General features: G+C 39.8%; 1 pseudogene; it reads right to left on the bottom strand.

Moving 5' to 3' along the window:
* Nucleotides 1-4560: 4560 nt before the first annotated feature.
* LOC142429085 (non-histone chromosomal protein HMG-14 pseudogene) lies at nt 4561-5212 on the bottom strand (annotated as a pseudogene).
* Between the last annotated feature and the right edge of the window lie 6528 nt (nt 5213-11740).

Raw genomic sequence — 11740 nt, 5'->3', positions numbered from 1 at the left:
TTATCTGCTAACAAGCAACAAGTCTTAAAAAAAGAAAAAAAGTATGGAAATATTGAAAGTTTTGAACTGGTTAGAGCCTTTTCAGTCACAGCTGAAGCAATGAAATCTGAACATATTCAAATTTGTAAAATGTGAGTGTATTGGAACAACTGGAATGGGAAACTTAAGGATCAAAGCCTTGGCATGGGAGGCTCAGAAAAGGAATAGTGAACCTTACCTTATGCATACTACAAGATGGATTGTTGCCGGGATGGCAGAGAGCTACATAGATTCAAAACAAAATGATAGCAAGGCAGTGAAGTTTATGACTCTCCTAGTCAAGATGATTGGTTGCTAGCCAATGCATACACTGCCCTTGTTTTAAGAGGGAAATTAACTTTCTAGCAGAGCTTTGGGCCATAATTTTTCACATTTCAGCTATCCTGCCAGTATACCTACATTTTACAAATGATTCATCCCAGTTTTCTTTCAATGGCCAGGAGTAAATTGGGCAGAACTATTTGGAAGTCCTGGATTGCACACAGGTATTTGCCAAATCATCTGAGATCATAATAAAAATTTTGAAATAGAAAAGCCACAATCTCAAAAATCTAAAATAAAGAAAGGATGCCATAGCAGCACATATTGTTGTGGAGTCTGCGCTGACACACAGTGACCCTCGGTCCAACAGAAGACATGTGACCTGGTCCTGTTGCACCCCCACAGGCGTGATCATGTAGGAGGCCACTGTGGCCAACCTGGTGTGGATCCAGCACGTCGGGGCTCTTCCTTTTTCACCAGCTAATTCAGGCCAGATGGAAATGGAATGAATGCCCTTTATCAGACCTAGCAGAATGGCAAACACTTAATTGCAAGGTTACCTATAGGATGATTTCAATAAACAAATTGGGAAAATTATCACAGAAAGACTCAAAAAAGTGAGCCAAATTACCCCAGAAAGCAGTTGAACTTTGCCACAAATTGGTATGGAAAAATGATTTCAAAATGGAGTTCTACTTGCCACTAAGTCATCACTTACTTTCAGGATATGTCAGCTATTTTTTAATTTACATAATCACAAAGCATTCTAATTCTCTTGGGTACTCACTTAGGAAGTTAACGAAGAAAGCGTTCCACCCAAAGCACTATAAGCAAGACTGCCCGTGTGGAACCTGGAAAGAGGACATCCTCGGAAAGAAAAGCAGGGAATTCCTAGGGTGGTGGTGCAGGAAGAGCTTAGGGGAAATCCCTGTAGCAGCTATGGAGAATGACAAATTCAGATTATGGAGGAAGTTAAGAGGACCCCAAATAAAACTTTGCAAGAGAATTCTGCCCTGGAAGATGACATAGATATTTGATCATACGATCTGAGCTTTCAAAGCCTCTTTGTTTTTGTTCATTTAAGACAAAGATTGACGGTAAACATCAAATGAGGTAATACAATTAGGGTAAAGAGCAGGGAAAGGCACAAGAAAAGAAATGGCAACTCAGTATGGTGTGTATCTATGATTTAAAGACTTCACATTTTGTCCAAAAATTTTGAATTAACTACATTGAAAGAATTCTTAATGCATGACTTTAGTATGAGGAAGGTTGATAAGAGTTTTAATTCTCATTTCTTACTAGGATGTTGGTGCATTACATTTTTAATTGGAAAAAAGATCAATATGCTATATGGAAAATGTGTACTTTAAAAATATAGCAGCAGATAAATTTAAAATAGAAGTATTTCTCTCTGAGTAGACAATTTTGCAAGAGAAGGCTGAGACAGCTAGTTTCATTATAATCTTCTGGTACAACTAATATAAATTATAAAAATATAGTTCGCCAATAAAAGTACTTTTAAATCCAGAAAGAAGAGAAAACTGTAATTTTTTTAAGTTGTTTTACTATTTTATCATGGACTTGTAGAGTGATTTGAGCACTGTGTGCAACAAAATAAATAAAAGTAAATTTAAAGAAAACTGGCCATCTATGGGTATGCACCTTAAATTAGAAATTAGAAGACAAAGGACGTTAAAGACTAAAATCCAGGTTGAGTTTGCGCATATGAATGCGATACCTCTAACACTGACTTTTGACTGTGCATCTGTAGCTAAAAATACATGCATATAGCTGAAGATGCTAAGCATTTCTACTGACATATGCATATGCAACATCTTCACAGCAAAGTTAATTGATGTGTTAGCATTCTAAAAATAAGAAGCAGATTTTACAAAATTTATCTACCTTATGTGTTTCCCACTTCTAAGCATCAAGGTCTTATTGCACCATTTATCCCTTTAAATAATTTCACTCAGAATTATGCTGCTTGATTTTTGCAATTAACAACTTAAATAACATTATTGGGCTTTTCAGGTTTAAACCGAAATCTTTCATGGAATGTGTCTCTACTACCACATTTCAAACCAATTTTGTGTTGTTTTTTTTTTAACACTGAGGCTGAAAAAGCTAGGAGTGGACATGGAGCACTAAATGCTTAAATATTGGTGAATAACGAATGATCTCCAGAGTTAAGAAGAGAGAGAGAGACCACCTTTTATAATAACAGTTGTTTTGGTTTTGTTTTTTGCATTGTATAAATGTAATAAGTCTGAGAAATTTGTCCTAGGCATGGCAATGAATTTTCCAATGAAGAAAGGCGTGTATGTGTTGTGCATACACATAAATATCCTTGTATTTCACTCATTGATTCTGGTAACTTTTCATGGCATAACCATTGTACTCCATGAACCTAACATAATTCCAAGTTATCTATTGTCAGAGCATTTTCTTTTAAAAGACAAAGCCAGGAAGTGTATGATAGGATTTTGTAAGGTCAATGGCTTTCTTAAAAATACCTATTATCAACAATGTGAACAATGACTGTACACATGGACTGTACACATGGAAAGCACTGGACTCAAATTGACTACATCTGTGGGAAGAGACAATAAAGAGGCTTACTATCATCAGTCAAAAAGAGGCCAGGGCTGATTGTAGGATAAACTGTACATTTATTCATATGTAAATTCAGGTAAAAAGTGAAGAAAATTTTTTAATGTCCAAGGAATTAAAATATGACTTTGATCTCCTGTCTCTGAGCCCGTTTCTGTCCACCCTGCAAACCGAAGTCGAGTGTGGCTGGTGCGCTGAATACACGCCAACCATGCCTGCGGGCGTGCCCTGGCCCACCGACCTGAAAATGACTTTCTATTTCAGCCCTTGGTATCAGCTTTTCTTTTTACCCTCCTAAACCAACCCACCCACCCTGGTGACCCCTTGATAAATTACAAATTATTATTATTTTCATATCTTACATCAACCGCTGTGTCCCTTCACCCATGTTTCTGTTGATTTTTCTCCCGCTGTGGGTGGGGTTTGCATTGATCATGGAGATTGGTTCTTCCTTCCTCCCCTTTTCCCCCCACGTTCCTGCTCTCCTCCTGGTATCTCTGCTCCCATTGCTATTCTGAAAGGTTTATCTGACCTGGATTCCATGTGTTGTGAGCTCATATCTGTCAGAGAGTATATGCTCCAGTTTAGCCAGAACTGAGAGGTAGAGCTGCAGTCATGATAGAAGGGGGAGAGAAAGCCTCAAAGAAGCAGAGGAATAGTGTGTGTTTCGGTGGTGCTATACTGTGCCCTGGTTGACTCTTCCCTTCCTTATGACCCTTCTGTGAGGGGATGTCCTATTGTTCACAGATGGGATTTGGGTCTCTTCTGTGACCGGCCTCTTTCTCAACAATATGTTATGGATTTTGGGAGGGGGGGGGGTTGGGCTTTGATTTTGAGTCAATTGGTGTCTATTTCTTGATCCAGTCAATACCTCATGATCGCACAGGCTGGTGTGTTTATTCCATATGGGCTTGTTACTTTTCAGCTAAATTGCTGCTAATTTAACTTCCAGATGCTATGTCTTTTGATAGTGAGACATCATCAATTTTCTACATCACATTTGCTATGCACCCATTTTGTCTTCAGCAATCAATTGTGTCGGGAGGGTGAGCATCACAGAATGTTAGAACAAAGGGTGCTTGTATTGAGGGAGGGATTAAGTAGAAGCCCAAAGTCCATTTACTTCCTCTATGTATTGTCATATAAATATAGGCTCATAAACCAATACCTCTATTTTTATGAATTAATATTTTTTTCTTTTGTAACTGGCATTTTATTGGTTGTTTTGAGATCAGTACAGAGACATTATGAACAATTTGTACACAATCCTTAATGCATGTACGAAAATCCTAAAATGGCATGTAGATAAAATTTGTTTCTAAATTCCAGTGACTTTCCAGCTTTAAATTTAGAGGCAAATTTTAAAAAAGAGATAATCAAGTACCATTATCTTCAAATGCTGGTAAACTTACATCTTAAATCCCACTAATTCACAATTCAATATCACACACTACACACTCAAATGTTCAATCCTTCACAGCACGTAACAAAGTGATCAGGAACACCAGACTACCACGACCAAAGCTGTTACAGAATGCACACTTCTGACCAGAGCCATGATGGCAGAATGGTTTCAGACACAGTTCTATTAAGAGAACAAATGTGGAAACAAAGTTTTAAATGTTCATGTCATACAAATGCATGACAGTGACTCCAAATTGCCATTAAGAATGTTTTGTATTAGGGATACAAAAACTCCCCCCCTTCCCATGGAATGTTATGTTGACACCCAAGACAGTCAAATCTTCCCACAATTTAACATCCCACTATTTTCTGGTTGTACTAAAAAATAAGCAACCAGTAAATGATTTCACATCTTAAAAAAAGCATTTACACTAAAAAAATGGGATGAATTGGGATTTCCTTCTTTAAAATGTTTCTAGAGCTACTAAAAAACTTGCATTTACAAAATAGTTGATAAAAATATTCCTCTGGATTGTACAAGAAGGGAGGTAACAGGGCCCACTGATGAGACATGACAAACATGAATCAGACTGGGCTTCTTTTTCTCCTGCTTCATCAGAGGCTGCGCTCTCCTCGTTTTCGTTTCTCCGTTTTCCGCAGGTGAATCTTCTTTAGCTTCTTGGTCAGCTACTTCAGCCTGTCTTCCCTTTGCTCCTCTCTTCCCTTTTGCTTGCACTTTTTTGTCCGAAGATTTATCCTTTCCTGGTGCCTTTTTGGGCTTCGTCACCACTTTTGCCGGCGCAGGTTTCGCTGACAATCTCGCCGATCTCCTCTTGGGCTCCTCCTTCACTGCCCCTTCGGCCGAGCTGACCTTCCTCTTGGGCATCGTGGCTGTGGGGAGGGCGCTTGCAGGACGCCTTTGGACCGCAGGACACCGAGAGCCTTCTCGACGCTGGATTGCCTGGCGCTGCCGCTCTGCCCCCCGCTGCCCGAGCTGCTAGGACCCGCGGCGGGGGCCTGAATTAATATTTTTATATGTACACACCTATGTTTATACTTCTAGCCATAGTTTTGGTTCCTAGATCTTTCCTCTGTATCCTTATACCTTCCTCCTGTCTCAAAATCAGGGGTACTAATTCCTCTCGGCTAGATTGCTGTTGCTTCAACACCAGTAGAATCTCTACATCCTTCTCACTGTTGACTTTTAATTCCCTAGTTGTTCCCCTGTCTGTGGTGTTGTTTGTTCACCACTCTCTTCCCCAACATCATCCTCTTCCAAGTCTCTCCGGAACCTTCAGTCCCATTGCTTTTCTCTCGCTTGCTTCCCAAGCTCATTTTATATAGGTAGGCAAAACAACAATAACAGAGATAAAACAAAAAGAAAACAAAAGACAAAAAAATGAAGAAAAATATTAACTGAAAAAGCACACATAATTCCAGGTCTGTATCCCCACTGGTCCTAGGGGGTTCCATGAACTGCCCCTCCTAGCCTGAAGTCTATTTTGGGGGCTTCTCAGGGGCTTTTTGATTTTGATTTGCTTCCATTACTGATTTGTTATGTTCCCTTCTTGGTTTGGCTCACTTTGGGGGTGGGGTATCATAATGGACTCCCTCCCTCCCATGTGTCCCCAATATTGTTCTCTGCAGTATTGTTCTCTGTTCTATACTGCAGCAAGGGGACATCATGTCTCAAGCTGTTGGCCTACAGGCCTCTTTGTGCCTTAGCAGTTCCATGCAGGGACATTATCTTCAGAACTTGGGGGGCTAATATGGGGTCTCCCACACTCTCCTTTTTTTCTTCTTGGTTTGCTATCATGTATGTGCAGTAGGTCAGCTCCTCTCCCCAACCTGTAGGTTTAGTGTTTTATCTGTAGCACATATTTCTAGGGAGGCAGTCAGTTGTTTGCTCTGATTGGGGCTGAACATGCAGATCTCTCTGTCCATGGGTTACTCCATATGGCTGCATTTCCCTCAAGGTTGGGCATGCTGTGGTGGGGTCTGCACTCACATTCCCATTTCTGCAGAGACAAAAACAATAGTCTCTTCCTGGGTGGATAAGTGCCATCCTCCCCCAATGCCATGGTCTCTTTTTTTTTTTTTGCTCCATCCCCCTTTCCCATTATTTGTGTTTAGATGATATACATTCTTGGATTTGTTTTGTCCCTGCCTGATGCCTGTAACTCAACCTGCAGAGTGTAAGATAAGTGACTTTTCTTCTACACCTAATGTGTTGATTATACTTACCTCAATGGGCTCATGTTATACTTGTCCTTCTGTGATTGGCTAACTTTGCTTTGCATCATTTCCTCTGACTCTTCCCATGAGACAATGTGCCTCATATGATCATCAGTGTTTTTTTAGGAGTGCATAGTACACCATGGTATGAATGTGCCAGAATTTTCTAATCCACTCATCTATCAATGGAAATTTATAACAACAAAGGTTGTTTCCAATCCTTTGATATTGTGAATTATGCTGCAATAAATACTGGATTGAGGACAACTGGTCATGTTCTATTTATTACCTCTTCTGGTATATGCCTGGATTGCTGGGTCATAAAGTAACTCAGTTTCCATTCGCTTTAAATATGGACAGATCGCTCTGCACAGTGACTGTATGTATCTACAAGACCACCAGAAGTAGATAAGAGTTCCTATCTCACCAATCCCCCGCAACATTTGTTGCTATCTAATTTTCTGATTTGGGATATCATCAAGGTGTTAGGTGGTATCTCATGGTTGTGTTAATTTTCATTTTTCTGATGGTTAATGATCGGATGTATTTTCTCATATGTTTATTGGCCATTCATATCTCCTCCCTAGTGAAACTTCTGTTCAGGTCTTTTACCCACTTCCTCAAAGGGTTAACTGTTTTCTTAATTTTGAGGCTAGGAGGGTATTATAGATTTTAGTAATACGCCCTTTGTCTGTTTTGTCGTTGCTAAAAATCCTTTCCCAGTCTGTGAATTTTTTTGTTACTCTCTTGGTGAAGTCTTTCAATGCACACAGGCTTTATTCTTAGTATATCCCACTTGTCAATTTCAGCATCATCTGTGCGTGTATCCTTCCCTATTTCAGTTAGTTTATGTATTCCCTGCACCAAGGTTCTTTTGCATAGGGTGAGGTAAGTGTCTTGTTTCATTTTCCTACTTGTGGATATCCATTGTTTTCAGCACTACTTGTTAAAGAGGGCAGCCACCATCCACTTGAAACTTTTTGGACCCTTGCAGAAGATCACTTTGCTATATGCTGATGGTTTTCTTTCTGGGCTTTCTGTTCTTTTCCACTGGCCTGAATATCTTTCATTATTCCAGTATCATGCTGTTTTGACTACTGTGACTGTGAAATAGGTTTTAAAGTCTAGTAAAGCGAGCCTTTGACTTTGTCTTTCTTCTTGAGCAGTTCTCTGCTAATTCTGAGATTCTTCCCTTTCCATATGAAATTGGTGGTCAGTTTTTCCAATTCTTTGAAGAAGGTTGTTGATATTTCAATTGGGATTGCATCAAACTTATATAGCGTCTTGGGTAAGATTGACTTCTTTACTATATTGAGTCTTCAAAACCACGAGCATGGGATATTCTTCCATCTGTGGAAGTGTTCTGTAGTTTTACCATATATACTCGAGTATAAGCTAACCCAAACATAAGCTGAGGCACCTAATTTTACCACAAAAACTATATTTAAAAAGGTGTTGAAAAACTTGGCTTAAACATGAGTATACACAGTACTTGTCTAAGTCTTTTATTTTTTTGGTTAGATATATCCCTAGATATTTCAATTTGTTCTTGACTATTGTGTAGGGTACCATCTTCTTGATCTCCTCTTCCATGGTATTATCCGATGTATATTTCAATCCAATGGAATTCTGTTGGTTGATCTTTTATCCTGCCACTCTTCTATATTTCTCTGTTGTCACCAGTACTCCTGTTGTGGAGCTTTTGCAGTTTTCAAACCATGTCATCTGCAATTAGGGATAGTTTCAACTCTTCCTCTCCCAGATGGATACCGTTAATGTCCTTCCATTGTATTATGTTGTTAGCTAGGACCTCCAGTGGCACGTTGAACAGAAATGGGGACAAAGGTCTAGTCCTCTTTTTCAGTGGGATTGTTTTCTTTCTCCATTGACTATGATGTTGGCTTTCATAAATAACTTGTATTAGCATGAGAAAATTTCCTTCCATTCCTGCTTGTGCTTGATGGATGTTGGTATTCTGATCACAGTGATGTGGCAAGGTTTATTCACAGGGTTGTGTATCTTGTGGTATATTATTTGAGTTTTTCTTTTTCCAGGAAGACTGTTACCTAACCATCCATCTTAACAGACAGTTTGGCAGAAATGATTCTCAAGTTGGCATCTTTTTCCTTCAGCTTTCAAAAGATGTATCTCCACTCTCTCCTCCTCTTCATGATATCTCCTGATAGGTCTGAGCATTTTCTTACCTGAGCACTGCCTTTTTTATTCTTGCTGCTCTTAAATTTTTCTTCAAAGCTGGATAATTTAAGTATTATGTACCTTGGTGAGTTCTTCCTGAGGAATAGTCTAATTGGTGTCCTCTGCTTCCTGAATGAATTTCTCATTATCATTCATTAAGGTGGGGAAGTTTGCTTCCAGGAATTTCCTCGCTACTTTAGTTGTTAATTCCTCTATTTTGTTGGTAGACCAATTATTCAAACATTGTTCCTCTTCATAGCATTTGTCATTGTGCTCAGGTTGTCTTCCATCACGTTGCTTATCTCGTTTGACTGCTTTTCCCACTTGTAGATAGCTGGCATGATTCTGAGCCTCATCTAGTCTTTTGGTGAGGTCCATTTTCTTATTTTTTCACTTCTGTTACCTCTTCCATTAGTTCTTGTATTTCACTTTGGTGTGTGAACTTCATCCCCTCTATTGTGGACTGCATCTCCTCTATCATTGTGTCCTTATTTGTGTTGCTTCCTTCATACCCTGTATTACTCCAAGTAGCCTTCTGAAGATTTCTCTTTTTTTGTGGTAGATCAACGTCTGTTTCTTTTATAAGTGTTCTTAGGTTTAGGATTCACTCTACTGTTACATTTTGTTTTTCTTGTTGAGGGTGTTGAGGTATAATGCTGTCTGCGTGTTGTTTTGGAAGAACTCTGAGCCATATCTCCTGGAGACCAAGAGGCCCTGAACGTTTTTCTCTATGAACTTGTGAGAGTGGTTTGGGGGACTACCTGTGCCCTACTATGGTGGTGGGTTGGACTACTGTATAGACAGGGCGGCACCACAGCAACTCTGGCCAGCAGTGGTGGGGGGCGTTGAATGGGGAACTGAGACCAGTGACTATAGGAATGCCACTAGGCTGGGTTGAGATGGGCCTGCACCATAGTGACAGGTCTGCTCTGGACTGTCTGGCCTCTATTTTGTCTTTCAAAGACTCTCTGTGGACCTCAAAACTGGTAGAGGCAGTTTTTGATGTAGGCTGTGGCTTCAAAACCTGCTGGATTTTCTTATTTTGTTATGTTAAAAACCTAGGCTGTGCACTGGGGATCAGTGTTCTGCCTGGCTTTTTATGTTAATGCTATGCTGATGGACCAGGTTTCTGGGAGCTTACATTTAAAGTTACAAAAAGGAACACAGCCTGGGATAGAAAGCATCTTTAATTCTGTTATTTAAATAATGGGCTTGTTGGTTGTCCTGGTAGGGGGGCTGTGCTGCATTGCCCTGTCCCTAACCCCAACCCCCAGGGAAGGAGGACCAGATTAGCTGAGTGAGTTTGAGGATGACTGGATCTGAATTCTCCCCCATATTTATCCTGTGTCACTCCCAGTTCTCTCTCCTGCGCAGCTCTGAGGGCTGTATTCAGGGGAGCTATGTTCTGTCACAGTAAATATCCCACAGACTCTTCAATTGCTGCAAATTAGTATCCAGTTATATATCATTACCCACACTGGCATGTACGGAAACTGGGGAGAGGTGGAAAGGAGATGGCCAATGTAGTCACACTGTTCCTGGCTGGGGGGAGGTGAGATAGAAACCTTAGAATGCAGGGGGTAAGGGATAGCAGAGAGGGGAACTACTATGTGAGGTATGTGGCTCATTCTTGGAGGCTCTCCATGAGCCTGGGATTATGACCACATTTAAACAGCAGTTTGGAGAAATTTCTGCACATCGTGGATCTTAGATCTTGGGAGCAGGAAGAGATGTCATCTCCTGCTGGACTTGAAGAGGGATTAGCAAATAATTATGCAGTGAACTTAGAGCATTTCAGAGAGTTCTTGGATCACTCAGTGGGCAAAACTCATTGGAAGAGGTCTGAACCAGACCCTTGTACAGTGACTCTCTATTTCAGAACCTAGCCTCCCAATAGTGTCCTCCTTGCCTCTCAATTTTCTGATTTTACAATGGGAGCACTGGGCAGATAATTCTGCTTGGACACATCTTGACTCCTCCTCTCTGAGATGGTCTCTCTTTCTTGTCTTTTTAATGACCTGTTACTAACTTAATGTATGATGTTCTTGATGTTACCCCACAACACTTTAGGTTTTCTGCCATCAGTATTCAGTGTGTCAAAACTGTTCTTGAGCTGTTCTGGAAATAGAGATGGAATAGACTCAAGTTCATATTGTACCTCTTCTAAACTTGTTTTAATTTTCTTCTGCTTCCCCCTGGACTTGTTGTTGCTGTGAGGTGCCATTCAGTTGGTTCTGACCCACAATGACTGTATGGAAAACAGAATGAAGCCCTGCCTGGCTCTGCTCAATCCTAACAATTGTTCCTACACTTGAACTAGTGCTGTGATTCAGTCAGTTCCCAGTGGTTCAGCAGGAGCCATACCTAATTTTTGTTGAATTTGACAAACTGGTTGTTAAAATGGCACTTGTAAACAGGGTTCTCTCAATGCGGACATCACTCATTTACATTCCTTACTCTTTTTTAATATTCATCTATACAAAACTGTACTACATTTCCCCATAGTAATGTTAGAATATACCATCCATAAGTCTAAAATTTGGATGCAACTATGTCTGTAATATTTATTCATGCATTTCATAAACTCATGTTTTTGATGAAATACTACATTTTTATTCCCTTTCATTTGTTACTTCAATGATAAAATATATAACAGAAAGAGGAAAAGTTCCAAACAACTAAAGAGTGACATAGAGTCATTGATCTTAGCTTTGTGTTTTGCTCCAAATTCCCATGAGATATTAGGAGTCAAATATGTAATTATTGAAAATGTTCAAAGAGCTAAAAATATGGTCAGAACAATTCTAAGTTCAGCAGAAGCAGAAAGGGTTTTTGCAAAGATGAATATAGTATATTTAGAGAAGAGAAGCCAATTGTTCCTATATCAAATACAATGACTATTGTCTATTTGGCCTACCTCTAAAGTAATGGGATCTACTCCTACAGTGAAAAACATGGTCAAAAACAAACTATGCAGTCGATGATGCTC

Source organism: Tenrec ecaudatus, chromosome 16, assembly GCF_050624435.1.
Source record: "Tenrec ecaudatus isolate mTenEca1 chromosome 16, mTenEca1.hap1, whole genome shotgun sequence".
Taxonomy (NCBI): Eukaryota; Metazoa; Chordata; class Mammalia; order Afrosoricida; family Tenrecidae; genus Tenrec; species Tenrec ecaudatus.
The sequence above is the reverse complement of the archived record's forward strand: the minus strand, read 5'-3'. Positions and strand labels throughout refer to the sequence as shown.